This window comes from Lygodium microphyllum, chromosome 26 (genome assembly GCF_053477565.2).
Source record: "Lygodium microphyllum isolate KBCC chromosome 26, Lygodium_microphyllum_v1.1.10, whole genome shotgun sequence".
In the NCBI taxonomy this organism is placed as follows: Eukaryota; Viridiplantae; Streptophyta; class Polypodiopsida; order Schizaeales; family Lygodiaceae; genus Lygodium; species Lygodium microphyllum.
This window is the reverse complement of record NC_141160.1, coordinates 80,730,073-80,746,941: the sequence shown is the minus strand read 5'-3', so window position 1 is coordinate 80,746,941 and position 16,869 is coordinate 80,730,073.

Below are 16,869 nucleotides of genomic sequence, written 5' to 3'. Positions count from 1 at the left end.
TGGAATGAGGAACATTTTAGAAAATACAATAAACTCAAACAAAATCCTTTGAATCTCATATATAACCTAATTGATGTAATGACACATGAGTTTGTTGTCAAGATGATAGCCATATAATTCAACAATTAAAATATTACTTGAAGATGTCAGACTAAGAAGCTTGGAATTCTGCTTTGATTACCTGTGAATTATGGGACCATGTTTGCAACATAAATGCCCATATGAACACCATTCCAAGTGCCTCTTGGCTAAGTCGATGTCGCTCCACACAGACTCTTGATGATGCACCGCAAAACACAAAGAAAACATATCACGAATGCCATTAACTTTGTCAGAATATGCCATATGATCTAGGATCATTTTGGAGAAGATCTAGATGTTTGCATAATCACTCCAAACACAAATTTCCTCCAAGAAACAAAAAAGATAATTCCACACGCTATGAAATAGATTGCATCTAGTCGTCACCGTAATGCACGAGTAGATCATTGGGCCCAAAATTGACACGTGGCCACTTCCTCCCTCCTTTCCTTCGTACGATCACGGCCTCTTCATCCCGTCTCCACAAGAAGATTTGGCCAATATCTAACTTCTCTCATGTGCCTCCTTAACTTCCTGCAATCCTGCCAAAGGTGGTGGTGAATATAAACATGTAGAGAGGCTTGTCGAAAAAGGTGGTGGCATCCTCCAAAGCAGCAATAGAGATCGACAGCCCGCGGGATGGCAATCAAAGAAACAACAGAGATCAACAACTCATGGGATGGCAATCACGGCCGGAATTACAAAGAGGAGAAGAGGTTGAAGAAGATGGCACGATGTCGTCCCGTAGTAGATTTCAAGCTCACGCCATAGGAAAATGATTGTCTCAATCAGCTTCGATGTTTTGCAATTCACCAGAAGCTTGATGATCCGGGTTAATGGCATCTACTCACCTTCTAAACTGAAAAAAAAACTCCATCAATAGTGCAACCTTCATGCAGTTTCAGATAAAAGCTCATGGCTTTTTTCCAATTCAGGCTTAAGCTTTTCTCAAAGCTCAAAGCCTTTGTCAATTAAGGCTTAAGTTTTTTTCAAAGCTCAAAGCCTTTGTTTTTGTTGATATCTTGATGACAATGATTTCGTCAAGAATCATGATGTCGTGTCTTACAAAAATATCCGAATTGCAATGCCCCTATGGAAAGGGAACAAACACCATATTGGGGAATATGGAAATTTCCCATATATTTGGGACACGTGGTCAAATCTTTGGATTTGTCATAACTTGAACACTAAAACTCCAAATTGAGTGCTCTATAGCTCAATAGATTCCATTTTTCAAGTGTTTTCCAATGATAGGCCACATCATATGGTTTTGAGAAACTTATGGGCATGTTATCCAGGTGCCACCTTTTTAGTATTCAAAAAATGGAAATTGGGAGATTCCCAAACTCACTAATATTGTGTTGAAAACATAATGGTGATCAAATAGTATGATCAGCTAAAAGTATGTCATGCTATAGGCACCAATTCTTCCAAAAATTATTCATCAATAGAAGTTCTTAGATGTAGTGTGATTCTCGTCTTTGATCTTCACCTCTCAAACTCCAAACTTGATGACGATTGTCTTCAGATTTGCTTGTGAATCCTCGAGATCAAATCCCGAGTCACATTGGCCTCTTGTGCAGGGCCTGGAAGGCGAGGGATTTATGGCCAGAGCCTCCCTTGGCACCCAAGCGTCCTCCTGCTCTAAGTAGCACTCAACGGAGAGACCTCACGTGGCCAGTTCAGTCCACCTTCCCGGTGTCGTAGAGTTCACGCAAGGGCTGCAGAACACGGGGTTCAAGGTACAGCAATGGAAGAGACTAACAAGAAGAACTCAAATTTTTTATGTCAAAGTTCACTATATTGCTTGTCAAATGAGTTACAAGAAATTCATGTTCAGAATAATCCGAAGTATCTCATAAACTGTTTACATTCTGGTGTATGTTGACAGTTGCAGTAAGAAGGGAAACACTCTTCACATCAGCATGTTCATTTCGTAACTTGGCAGTTGCTAGATCAGCTGAGAATTTCAGAAACTCCAGAAGAACATCTCTATAATGAGGTCAAGTCCATCATTATTTGCTGAAAAGATATCAGCAAGTCTTTACAACTTCCATCTTTTGTTGATTGGATTCATGGCTAAAGAAGAGGGCAGTGTCACAACTAAAAGTTCAAGACATTGGCACTTAGACTTGAAGAGCTCAGCTGGGCAGCAATCCCTGTGTTTAATTCTTTGAAATCCATACATACAGTGCCAATACATTGAAGAGTTCTGTAAGAAATTAGTATAACATACAAAACTGCATTCCCTCAGGCCTGTGATATCTTCTGCTGCATTGCCTTAAGCTCTTCCTTCAAGACTACTTTCTTATTCTTCTGAAGCATTCTATCTCCCACAAGCATGTCAATCTCTGTGGAATCACCTTCAGCTGCAAGGACAATAGCTTCCTGAAAGCTTGAGCGTCTCCAGACCCAATATTCACAACAAGGTAAGGGTACAGGGTCAGGTTGCCTTCTATCAATACACCACTTTCACAAGGACTCTCAGGTACTCTAGTATTTCTCACACTCTTTGTTTCCTTTACATACTTCTCCTTCTCACTGTGAGGATTGACAGCAGGTTCCTCCAATTCATTACCAAGTAAAACCTCATCTTCTCCAGAAGAACCATCACTGTCGGAGGTGCTCTCTTCTGGTGACTTAATAGGTCGCTGAATGACACCCCCTTGGAAGGACCCAGATAAATCTGTTCAACCACCAGTTTCATTCGATTGTAGTCACGTAAAACAATTTGAGTGGAAATTCATTCTCTGCCGTGCTGCAATGTTTCTGTATATAGCCACCTTCACGGCCAATTAGATACCAGTGGTCATACCATTCAAAGCACCTCCATACGGTTGAAGGAGCTCTTTACTGTCTTCGAATATACAAAACTGGCTATCAGGGCTGATAATCAAGAACCACATGCATGAAGTCAGCAGACTCACTAGCTGTTGATTTCTGGAGGATTAGCAAAGGGGGGAGGTCAGGAGCATGCGATTGCTGCTGCAAGACGGCTGTCAGGTTGCGCCCTGTTGATGAGACAGGCCGGCTTTCTAGATGTTGTAACTGAACTTCTTTAGGCAGATCTTCTGCTTCTCTCAATGAGCTTTGCTAAGATTGAAGGCAGGATCGCTTGGAGCTGCTAGATGACGTCCGAACTGATCACAGGCGCCATCTGCTTAGCTTGGACCAGCTTCGACTTACATTTCGTTTGACACTTTTGACCTCTGATCCGCATGTGAATTGCATAGTTGACTTGGCGGCTCTTGTAGTCTTTCTCACATAAACCCTGCTTCATCTCGTCTTCAGTGTCTCATCCCGTCCTCCTTTGGCATCATCTACTGTCGAGCGAGGAATAACTTGAAACTCAATCTGCCATAACCGTTGCTTTCTGAATGTCCAGAGAGCGACAGTCCCAAAGACTACAAGGACGACAAGAAGCCTCACTGCTTGAGCCCGCTCTTCCCAGGCGCTCAGGGGCTCCAGACTCAGACCACTGGAAAATGGCAGGACGTGCAGAGGGACTGACAACTTGAATATGTTGCAGCACGGATTCTTAGAGAAGCCTTCCTTTGATGGAAAAAGACCTGGCAATTGCTTGCATTTTGGCCGGTGAAACAATGACAATAGAGTATCTGCGTGACAGTGTTGCGTCTTCCTGCACGAACGCCACAAAAGTTAAGCTATGTCACAAGCATCTTGTAGAGACAGACCTCAGAGAGAGAGACCGGAGGAGCCCACTATTCGAATTCTGCACTTTTGTATATTGCACAGGCCGCTCCTCCCCTCTTTTCGTTCCAAAAGTGTCCTTCCTTTTCCTGGCTTTTCTGCAAGCCTGCCATTGATAGCATTTCAAAAATATCTCTCTTTTCTTAGCTTTTTCCCTCATTCCGGCCCTTGTATAAAGGTCTGACATGAGCATATAAGCTGAGGCATCATGTGAATTCAATGAGACAATTTTGTCAAAGCATTGCTGTGCTAGCAATATGTCACCATGCCTTTTGCATTAATTTAACATTGACAACCAAGCAACCAAGATTATTTGCAAGAGGCATATCTTGCAGCAACTCTGCTTCCTCCTTTAAATGTCCTTCTTGTAGCATATCTTCAAAACACTTGCACCAAGGCTGTCATGTTGGAGCAAACTTTGACTGTAGAAACAAAAGTAACTTCATTTGATTGTTTGAAAACAGTAACCTTTTTCCTCAACCCTGAAGTTCCTGGTTTTTTACCTTCATACCGAGATGTATAGCATGTGGTGATCTTAAAGACTGTCATTGCACATAGAGCTAGAACAAATAGCAGCAAGACAAAGATCCTTTGGCATCAGTTTTTCATATTTTTCTAATACATGCACATCATGCATCCAAACAAAATCATGCGCATGCACTAAGGGAATATATAATTGGATGCGGATTATTAAAATGCATCACACAAACAATGAATCACACGCGGAAATTAACACAAATGCACAACAAAAGAAATGGAGGTGTATACGACTCGGATTTGCAGCAACACGACATCCACCCCCTCTAAACTTGCGCATCCTCCGGATGTGCCAACTAACCAGGATCATTCAACTCCACAAACAGGTCAAGTCCATCTTCTGATTCTAGTAGACCTGTTTCTCCATCGGCTTCATCATCTATGTCTTCTATCTCTTCTGCTTGTCTTTCTCTTATCTGCTCTTCTTCTGTCAATGCTTCAAGTGCATATTCTTCATCTTCTCTTCTCTTGAAAATCTTGACTCGTTTTCCAGCAATAGGCACCCTCAATGTTGTTCCATCTAACTCAGCCAGCTCATAAGTACCATTGTCAAAAACCTTTTTCACTTCATACGGTCCAAACCATCTTTGAACCATTTTTCTCATGCTACTATGCTAATTTTCTAGACTACTGTCATAGACTAGAACCCAATCTCCTTCTTTTATGGCTCTAGGCCTCAAGCGATGCCTTAAATCAAACCTGTCCTTATTTCTGAGACGGGCTGCCTTCAAACGGTCAACGGCTAGCTACACATCTTCTGTCCTTCTCTCTAGTTGACGAATCCGAAGGGCTAACAGCTCTTCCCTTGATAAATTCTCATGCCACGGAAGAACACTCCAAGTGAGAGTACAAATTTCAGTAGGCATGACAGGTTTTTGCCCATACATCAACTCCGCAGGCATGTATCCAGTAGTCACACTATGTGTAGAGCGATCAGCCCACAATGCAAAAGGTAGTAATCTCGGCCAATCTCCAATCCGACTTCTACAAGCTTTTGCCAATGCTTTAACTATTGGCGGATGTCCTCTTTCACTTTTGCCATTTCCCTCTGGATTATAGGTAGTAGTAAGAGCCAATTTAATCCCAAGCCGTGAGAAGAATTCTCTAGCTTCATCAGCATCTAGTTCTCCACGATCAGCTGTAATCTTGCCTATATATCCATACCTGCAAAATATTTCTTCCAACAAGAATTTACATACTGTAGTGGTGGTCTTCGTTCGCAACGGTCTACCTTCAACATAGTTTGTAAGATTCTCCCTAGCCAAGACAAGATATCTCATCTGCCAAAGTCCCACTGGCAAAGTAACCAAGTCTATCACCCACTTGTAATGCATACATAGTGGATAAGTTGGATGCAACTCATCACGATGTCGCACTAAAGAGTAAAGCTGGCAGTCCTTGCAAGTCTCCACAAAATGAGAAACATCTTCATACATCCCTTTCCACCATTATCTTTCTTTGATTTTCTCATAGGTAGCCCACACACCTCTATGTCCAGCCCATGAGCTCTCATGAAACTCTCGCATAATCTGTATTTGCATCGCTACATCACAAACTACTCTCAAGGGCAAGCCTCCTCTCTTTCTTGGATGCTTCCAAAGAAAACCATCTTTCAAGAAATACCCATAAGCCTTTCTTCTGATTTTCTTGAATTCATCATCTGTCCAATCAGCTCTTCGAGTCAGTGAACTTAGATACTGTCCAATTTGCAGCCACTCATCAACATAAAGTTCTTCAATAAAGGCCTCAATAGTAGATACATGACAATCATGAATAAGGACAGAAGCAACAAACTCTGTCTCATCATCTTCTGCAAGCATTGACTCATCATCCTCATATCTCGCTCTAGAAAGCATGTCAGCAACTGGGTTATCTTTCCCTGCTATGTGTCGAAATTCTGGATTCAATGATTTGATATAGGCAATCCACCGAAGCATCGCTATATCTGGAGTCGAGCAACTAGTAATCATGCCAAGCAAAGGCAAACAATCTGTTTCCACAATAACTGAAGCTCCAATAAAATATCCTTTGTTACACTTCAGTGCAGTGACTACTCCCCACAATTCTCTTTTAATCTGCGGATATCTCCTTTGTCGCTCATTAAGAACTTTAGCTCCAAAGCGGATTGCATACCTATTTCCATCAGCATCATCCTGTCCCACATCCCAACCTATGCCAATAGGGCTAGTATCAACTGTCAACATGATCGGCCGTCCACACTGATAATCCGCCTTGCGTAGAGTAGGAGCTGATTGCAGCAGCTTCTTGAGCTTACGCATGGCTTTTGAATGCTTCTCATCCCAATGAAATTTCTGCCCCTTTCGAAGCAGCTGATAGAGAACATCTGCAATATGAGCAAAATGAGGAATCCAAATCATGTAAAATACACAAGCTCCCACAAATCTCCGCACCTCTGAAGTAGTCGAGCAATACTCTGCAATCCTGTTTATGGCATCCACCTTTGTAGGAGAAGGCTTTCTGCCATAATATCCAACCATATGCCCAACTATGATGACTTCATTAACAGCAAAGACAGATTTCAGCCCTGAAAGTGTCAAATTTACCTCCTCTAATCGTGTCAATATTTGTTCACAAGCAATCAAGTGGTCAGCCACAAACTGTCTACATCCACGCAAATCAAGACTTTCATTCTTTTCTTCTTCTGCACAACCCTTAATAGGCACATCATCTAGAAAAGGCATGGTAAACTGCAGAATATAGTCTCGAAGAACTCTATGCATAGCATTCATCATATGAGCAACTGAGTTTGTAGCACCTTGAGGCAAGGTACACATCCTCACAAGACCAATAGGTGTCCGCATAGTAGTAATATCCCTGCTTTCCAAGGCAAGCTGAAACTGATCATAACCTGAATACAAGTCACCTAGTGAATAGATGACTCGTCCTACAAAAGCCTCAGCAAATTCATCCACAACTAGACCTGTTCCCACATTCCTGATTGTCACTTTGTTCATGGGCTGCGTATCCTGAATAAATCTCAAAGTACCATTCTTCTTTGGTACAATAAACCACCTGTTAGAATAAGGTGCAGAAGAGGGTTCCAAAATCCCCATTTTAATCTTCTCATTCAGCAACTCTATCAGCTTTGGCAAGTGTGCTTTAGGCACAGGTATAGGACGTATATTCCATGGTACATGAGGAACAATGAAGATGACCATAGGTGCAACCAATTCTGGACTAATGCAGCCAATTTCATGTGGAAAGAAAGCAAATGCCTTACCATGACGTCCAAGCATCTCTCTAAAACATTCTTTTTCCACTGGAAGCAAAAAATCATCATTTCCAATCTTCAATTCTGCAAGAGTTTCAGTTGTAAACTTATGTCCAATATTTGCAGGATCCCTCAACATAGGCTACTTCATAGCTTTTTCAATCTGTTCATCACTATCAGAAGGAAGCGGCCCTGCAACCGGCTTAACCTTCTTATCAACTGTTTTATATTTTGTGTCAACCTTGGCAACATTCAAGCACTCTTTCCTTTGCTGCCATTTCTGCAAATTTTCAGCATCTTTCAACTCTGTTGGCTGAAAAATTTCAGCCTTTAGCTCTATGGACTGCATAGATGCATCCTGAAACTCTGTATGCAGAATTTTTTCTGCATTCAACTCTGTTGGCTGAATGAATTCAGCCCTCGGCTCTATGGACTGCATAGATGCATCCTGAAACTCTGTATGCAGAAACTTTTCTGCATTCAACTCTGTTGGCTGAATGAATTCAGCCCTCTGCAATTCTATTAGCTGATCAAGATCAGCCATAAATTCAGTTTGCTGAGTTTTCTCAGCCTCTAACTCTGTTTGCAGCATAAAACCAGAAATTTCCTGAAACATATCCAAGGTTTGCACAGGTATGATCTTTGAACCCTTGCATACATCAGTTTTCAGCATTGCTCTTATCTCAAACAATGTATCTGCATAAGACATCCCTTCATACAATCCATCCACATGCTCTTCTGCTTGCAAGATACCTGCATTCTTCAACTCTTTCTCCTTACGACCAATGTACTGCCTGGCAGCTCTAGGCAAATCTGAAATTTTCTGATAACTTACTGAACTATCTGAAGTAAACCCAACAAAGTTATTGGAGAAAGACTGGTTGCCAGGAGGCGAGATCTCCTCTTTTCTCTGCTCCGTACCACTGCGTCTCGCAAGACAACGGTACCTAATGAAAATCCAACTCCTTCGCAGGTAGTGGTGCCTCATGCAAGGAGTCCCTGTTTCTCGGATGATTTACCCCAACAGTCATAAACTGAATAGCTCGCATACCATCTTTACTGCGTATCCGCGCATAAGCTGACCCATCATCCATCACTTTTGTTTCCATTCTTGCTTCTGTAATGAAAGGCTGTCCAAGAATAATCGGATAAGAGCATGAATCCTGAACAAAGCAATGATAATCCTCTTCAACATTACCAATAGAAATTCTGATACTCGGACAAGTAGCATACATATCACCAGAAGTATTATTGGCGGCTCTCATGCGCCAGCCATGCTCTGCATCCATAGGCCACTTGCCACTCTCATAAACACCTCAAGCAATAAGATTAATCTCAGAACCATGATCAACTAAAGCAATCAAGGGAATTTGTTTCTCTCCAATCCTTACCACTGTCTCAGTGGTTGCTCTAGCCCAATGACTTCGTGAAAAATGGCTGCGAGGAATGAGAATAGGGGTCTCATCATCTTCATACTGCATAGGCTGCACTATTTTCTCCAATTACAGATTAACAGAAGCATTCTCAACCATCACTGCATCATCATGCTTTTCCCCAAGAGCTCCATGCCACAATCCCTGTAAAGCAGGTCCTTCCATCGCATGTCGTTTCCTCCGCAAAAGATCCTGCATCTGATCCTGTATTTCTCTTCTAGCAATCCCAAGAGCCTCTCCAACAGTAAAAGTGACTTCACTATTCAATATTCTTTCATGAAAAATCTTACTCATATCCATTTGCATATCAAGGTCTGACAAGAGCTTGAATCATGGCTCTTTTCTTGGTTGCCTCTTTTCTTTCTGCTTGTCTCCCATTGGTTGATCAGAACCTGTTTGAGCTGGAGAATTTGGCATAGGTGGAGCTGTAACAGGTGGTGAAACAAAGTCACCCCCTCTAGTTTTTTTGGAGGAGCTAGGACCCTCCTCATCTCTTCTTCTCTTTTCCTCAACCATGGCATCTAAATAAAAATAGAATACCTGTCAACAGGAGAATCCCATCCTGTTTCTCCTCGGATGCTAGAGCCCACACAAGTCATAGTAGAAGTTTGAACTTTCCCTCTTCTCGCTATCTCCAAGGCAGAAGACCATAAAGCAGAGTCTCCTTCAGATTTCTGCTCAAGCTGGACTCCAAAAGCTGAAGCATCTCCTCTAACACTCACATTAGCTGATCGCGCAGCCATATCATCAACAAGCTTCTTCATACCTCCCTTACCAAAGTTCGTGTCAAGAGGAGCGCCAGTCTCTGTCAGCCATATCTTCCCATCTTGTCCCTAGAACACTACATTCTTCTTACGTGCTTCTTGAAAAGCATCACAATCTCTGCAGTGTTGGTGCTTTGTACTGTCACACCAAATACATCGTCGCCCTTTCCTTTGACCAGCTGGAAACGCAGTCACTGGAGCAGGTGCTACAACAGGTACTGACATAAGTTGCTCCTTTAACTTACCAACTTCAGCTTTGACTGCTTCAATTGTCAAATCCGCCAAGCCTTTAATAACATCATCTACAGATAAGGGCACTGGAACAGGAGGAACTGGTGGATTCATAACAGGAGGAGTAGGCTTAGGCAAAGAAGCAACAGGGGTAGAAGAAGAAGTCTCCAAGGATTTTTCAGGAACTGATCCTGTATTTCGATGCAATCTTACTCTCCTGCGCTGCTTCTTGACAAGAGCATTCACAGCATCAATGACATGTCTCCACTCAGTCTTTAAACCTGAATCAGTAGCTTGATCTTCCAAAAGATCATCCAACTTTTCCTGTAAATCAGCATCTGCAGCTTGCAAAAATAACTCCACTTTCTGCATCTCCAAAGCTTGCTGTTCAATCCCATCCAGCTGATCATAACGGCTTTCAAACTCTCGCAGAAGAGCGGTAACAGAAAGTCCCTTATTAGGCATAGAAACCCATGCTAAAAAATTCCTGCGATTCATAAGACTTGTATCCTCCAGGAAATATTCATCTTTTAATGCCTTTTTAAATTCAGCCCAACCAGCATGTGCCTCTTGAATTTCAGCAATTCGACCTTCAAGAGCGCGCACCACGATCCGCAAGAAGTAGCGGCTCCAAACATCTTGAGAAACCCCAAAAAACTTCATCTTTTCTTCATACAAATGCAAGTAAGTTGACACTTGCTGGCCATTAAACTGCTTCATCTCCTGTTGGACAGCTTTCAAAGCATCCATAGCATCACTGTCACGTTTTGCATGAGCTTGCTGCTGCATATACATGGTAAATGACTGAAATAGGTTCTTCATGACATTATCATCTGTCATCTCTTCTTGCGAGTCTCCCATCTTGCTGATGACGCAGCACTTTCACGTCGGGTTCACCAGAAATGTCGTAGAGTTCACGCAAGGGCTGCAGAACACGGGGTTCAAGGTACAGCAATGGAAGAGACTAACAAGAAGAACTCAAATTTTTGATGTCAAAGTTCACTATATTGCTTGTCAAATGAGTTACAAGAAATTCATGTTCAGAATAATCCGAAGTATCTCATAAACTGTTTACATTCTGGTGTATGTTGACAGTTGCAGTAAGAAGGGAAACACTCTTCACATCAGCATGTTCATTTCGTAACTTGGCAGTTGCTAGATCGGCAGAGAATTTCAGAAACTCCAGAAGAACATCTCTATAATGAGGTCAAGTCCATCATTATTTGCTGAAAAGATATCAGCAAGTCTTTACAACTTCCATCTTTTGTTGATTGGATTCATGGCTAAAGAAGAGGGCAGTGTCACAACTAAAAGTTCAAGACATTGGCACTTAGACTTGAAGAGCTCAGCTGGGCAGCAATCCCTGTGTTTAATTCTTTGAAATCCATACATACAGTGCCAATACATTGAAGAGTTCTGTAAGCAATTAGTATAACATACAAAACTGCATTCCCTCAGGCCTGTGATATCTTCTGCTGCATTGCCTTAAGCTCTTCCTTCAAGACTACTTTCTTATTCTTCTGAAGCATTCTATCTCCCACAAGCATGTCAATCTCTGTGGAATCACCTTCAGCTGCAAGGACAATAGCTTCCTGAAAGCTTGAGCGTCTCCAGACCCAATATTCACAACAAGGTAAGGGTACAGGGTCAGGTTGCCTTCTATCAATACACCACTTTCACAAGGACTCTCAGGTACTCTAGTATTTCTCACACTCTTTGTTTCCTTTACATACTTCTCCTTCTCACTGTGAGGATTGACAGCAGGTTCCTCCAATTCATTACCAAGTAAAACCTCATCTTCTCCAGAAGAACCATCACTGTCGGAGGTGCTCTCTTCTGGTGACTTAATAGGTCGCTGAATGACACCCCCTTGGAAGGACCCAGATAAATCTGTTCAACCACCAGTTTCATTCGATTGTAGTCACGTAAAACAATTTGAGTGGAAATTCATTCTCTGTCGTGCTGCAATGTTTCTGTATATAGCCACCTTCACGGCCAATTAGATACCAGTGGTCATACCATTCAAAGCACCTCCATACGGTTGAAGGAGCTCTTTACTGTCTTCGAATATACAAAAGTGGCTATCAGGGCTGATAATCAAGAACCACATGCATGAAGTCAGCAGACTCACTAGCTGTTGATTTCTGGAGGATTAGCAAAGGGGGGAGGTCAGGAGCATGCGATTGCTGCTGCAAGACGGCTGTCAGGTTGCGCCCTATTGATGAGACAGGCCGGCTTTCTGGATGTTGTAACTGAACTTCTTGAGGCAGATCTTCTGCTTCTCTCAATGAGCTTTGCTAAGATTGAAGGCAAGATCTCTTGGAGCTGCTAGACGACGTCCGAACTGATCACAGGCGCCATCTGCTTAGCTTGGACCAGCTTCGACTTACATTTCGTTTGACACTTTTGACCTCTGATCCGCATGTGAATTGCACAGTTGACTTGGCGGCTCTTGTAGTCTTTCTCACATAAACCCTGCTTCATCTCGTCTTCAGTGTCTCATCCCGTCCTCCTTTGGCATCATCTACTGTCGAGCGAGGAATAACTTGAAACTCAATCTGCCATAACCGTTGCTTTTTGAATGTCCAGAGAGCGACAGTCCCAAAGACTACAAGGACGGCAAGAAGCCTCACTACTTGAGCCCGCTCTTCCCAGGCGCTCAGGGGCTCCAGACTCAGACCGCTGGAAAATGGCAGGACGTGCAGAGGGACTGACAACTTGAATATGTTGCAGCACGGATTCTTAGAGAAGCCTTCCTTTGATGGAAAAAGACCTGGCAATTGCTTGCATTTTGGCCGGTGAAACAATGACAATAGAGTATCTGCGTGACAGTGTTGCGTCTTCCTACACGAACGCCACAAAAGTTAAGCTATGTCACAAGCATCTTGTAGAGACAGACCTCAGAGAGAGAGACCGGAGGAGCCCACTATTCGAATTCTGCACTTTTGTATATTGCACAGGCCGCTCCTCCCCTCTTTTCATTCCAAAAGCGTCCTTCCTTTTCCTGGCTTTTCTGCAAGCCTGCCATTGATAGCATTTCAAAAATATCTCTCTTTTCTTAGCTTTTTCCCTCATTCCGGCCCTTGTATAAAGGTCTGACATGAGCATATAAGCTGAGGCATCATGTGAATTCAATGGGACAATTTTGTCAAAGCATTGGTGTGCTAGCAATATGTCACCATGCCTTTTGCATTAATTTAACATTGACAACCAAGCAACCAAGATTATTTGCAAGAGGCATATCTTGCAGCAACTCTGCTTCCTCCTTTAAATGTCCTTCTTGTAGCATATCTTCAAAACACTTGCACCAAGGCTATCATGTTGGAGAAAAATTTGACTGCAGAAACAAAAGTAACTTCATTTGATTGTTTGAAAACAGTAACCTTTTTCCTCAACCCTGAAGTTCCTGGTTTTTTACCTTCATACCGAGATGTATAGCATGTGGTGATCTTAAAGACTGTCATTGCACATAGAGCTAGAACAAATAGCAGCAGGACAAAGATCCTTTGGCATCAGTTTTTCATATTTTTCTAATACACGCACATCATGCATCCAAACAAAATCATGCGCATGCACTAAGGGAATATATACATTGGATGCGGATTATTAAAATGCATCACACAAACAATGAATCACACGCGGAAATTAACACAAATGCACAACAAAATAAATGGAGGTGTATACAACTCGGATGCGCAGCAACACGACACCGGCGCGGCTAACAATCCCCTTGGTTAGGGTCAAGCAGATAGTCGGGGGTAACTGAGGCTACCTCTCCCTTGAGGCCTTCAACCTGAAGCATTAGATATCTTTTCATCCTTTAATTCCTTGAGCAAACAAAGCAAGCAGTGCCCTTTAAACTGTTACAAGCACAATCATTTCTACTGGTCATTATTTTGGCCAACTGCTAAGGAGTGAATCCTTCTCTCCGAATGCATCGAGCACCCGATCCGGGATCAATTGCGACTTGGCAAGATCCCCAAGGGTTTGTTTGTTAACCCTTATGTCCTTGGGTTAGGGCCGTACCCTATTAACCCAACTTAACCAATACCTTAAGTTCTATTAGCAGTAAGTATGTTATTCCAAATTACTGATTGGTCTTTTGCTTCCAAGTAGTTATCTAATCCCAAGAAGGTACTATATCAGGATGACTACTCATCTTCTTGCAAGATAAACTTGCACAAGAATCTGCCAATCTTAGTTCAAGGAATTGGTCATTCTCTTGTGGTCAAACCACAAGATCATGCGACTCTGCAACTTGTTGCACAAGTATCGCATCTAATCCATGGAACTATTTTACCCATCTAAGGACGTCTTCTAATCACAGAATCATGATTAGATAGGAAACAGGGTTAGGGTGTCTTCATATCCAACCGGTTCCTGATTGCACTAGGCCGACATTGTTGGTCCTAGGGTTCCAACTCAAACCAAGTTTCATCTTTTTAGCGAGCGATCCTTAGGCTAGAAACCCTAGATCGTTTCTCACAAGTATGTCCCATTGTCCCTACATTGCGTGAATGTGGGAAGGTCTTTAGGGTATGAGAGTTTCAACTTGGCAATAAGTACGACTAGTTCACGTCGTCAACCTGCTAAACCCTAGTTAGCACTTGGGATACGTTGCATCGATTTAACCATTCCTAAGCGAGTCCTTTGTGGTTTAGGTGTTTAGGTAAACCAATTAACTTGTCTATTCTTGAAGATATTTACAATACCATTCTCGTAATCACATGATTCATTGCCTACGTATGATTAGATTTACAAACCCTAACTTTTTCGATTAAGATCACAGTATATGCTAAGTTACGACATCATTTCTATTGATCCCTCTAGAACATGCATTCAAGATTCATGCTACTAAGCTTTAGGATTTTATGTTTAAAATGAACCATGCAGCCTTTTCTAACAACTACGCAGTTGAATGAGATTTATGCTAGTTGCCTAAAGTTTAATCTACTTCATGCAGTCCTAGAATCATTTCCATGCCTTGCAATTTCCTATGGTTGTTAGCAACCTTCTTTAATGAATCATTGCGAAGAAAGAGATGTCTAATAATGCAACATGTGATTTTATCTTCCCATGCATAATTGAAGTGTACAACAATAATTTTGACTTTGTAAAGATGATCATTAGTTGATCTAAATTCGTTACTTTGCAATGCATAAAAGCAACTTGCTAAGAATGCATAGATGTCTTATGTCCTTCTTTCATTCGTTTCTTTGAAAAATACAAATGAACAATTCTTCGATTGTGAGTTATTTCCTTTAAAATAGCCAAAAGTGCATCCTAATTCCATAAATTATCCATGCACAATTGCAATATTTCGACGTAAACCAAAATTAAGAAGAAAATCTGGACTTGTGGATTCGGTGAAATGTCCACATGAATGTTAGGAGATGATCCTCCTGCGGATGCACCTTATGCCTTTTGAGGGGCCATCGTGAATTCGACCTCCTTTCCTTGGCCCGAGTCTTATGATCTTGGCCTGTCTCCCTTGTACGCGAGATTCCATTTTGCGGTACGACTTCCTTGACCGAAGCACCATCTTGTGGAATTGGACTTTGGAAATGGGAACTTATGAACTTCCCCTTCCTTTCGTAGAAGTTCCGAAAATAAAATGGTCTTCACGGAAAGGGGGCTTAAGAAAAACCCTGAGGTAAAATGGCTTGTGGAAGTTACAATCCGAAGGAGGGCTTTTAATTCCGGAGGGTAGAGTGGACTTAAAGAAGATTCAATGGGAAAGGGGTTAAAACCCGGCTAATATGGCTTTATGTGAGTCCAAGAGAAGGGGCTTTAAAAGAAAATTGAGGGGTAAAGTGGACTTAAGGAGATTCAGTGGGAAAAGGGGGCTTAAAATCGGCTAGTGTGGGAATCCACGGGAAGGAGTAAAATGGCTTTGTGGAATGCAAGGGAAAGGGGACTTGGAAATTCCGGGTATAATAGGGCCTTCACGAAAAGGGATACAATGGATTTAAAAGACTTGTGTGGGAAGGGTTTTAAAAGGAAACCCATGGGTTTAAAATGAACTTGTGTGGGGATTGCAATGGGAGGCTTTAAAAGGAAACCGGGGGGGGGGGGAAGGTGTTAAAAAGCTTTATGGAAATGCTATGGAATGGGTCTTAAAAACCCGGCTAGTGTGAGCTTTCTGGGGGATGTAAGGGGGGGGAAGGCCTAATTCCCAAGGGGGGGTATATAAAAAAAACCGCTTGAGAAGGCAATAGAAAAGGGTTTTTAAGAAACCCAAAAGTAATATGAATTTAAGTGGGGATTTCCAAAGGAAGGGGTGCTTAAATCCCAGGGGAGGCAAGGGAAAGGCTTAATTTCCTAGGGTAAAAACCCCTTGTGTAAGTATGCAAGGGAAAGGGTCTTAAAGAGACCCCCCTTAGAAGCTTCTAAGGCTTCTAACTACTCCACGTGGTAGGGAGAGAGACTTTTGATGACGGCCGCCAACATGGCTAGGCGGCGGCGAATTCCAGATAGAGCTGGCGATGGCTCAGGATACCGACGGCGTCAGCAAGGCGCACGATGCCTTCTTAGCCCCTCCTCTCATGACACTGCCTGGCAACATTACGACGGCTTCTTCCTCCTCCATGCGTGATCGCTCTCAATCAGCCTCACGACCCTCTCAGCTTTCCCCTTCTTCACCCCATAGAGGAGGGTATTTATAGGAAGAGGGGGATAAGGGCTCCCTCCCCCATGTGGTGCCCCACATGCAATCCTTTCTTCCACCTCACGACTTCCCATTATAGCCCCATCCTCTTCCCTCAGCCACACTTCGGCTGGGGGGAAGTTTTTTTTTTTTTGCAATAATTATAACCTTATCCTCTTGACCTCCTCCCAAGATGAGGTTCACACGTAGATATGCGGTTATCTTAGTCCTTGG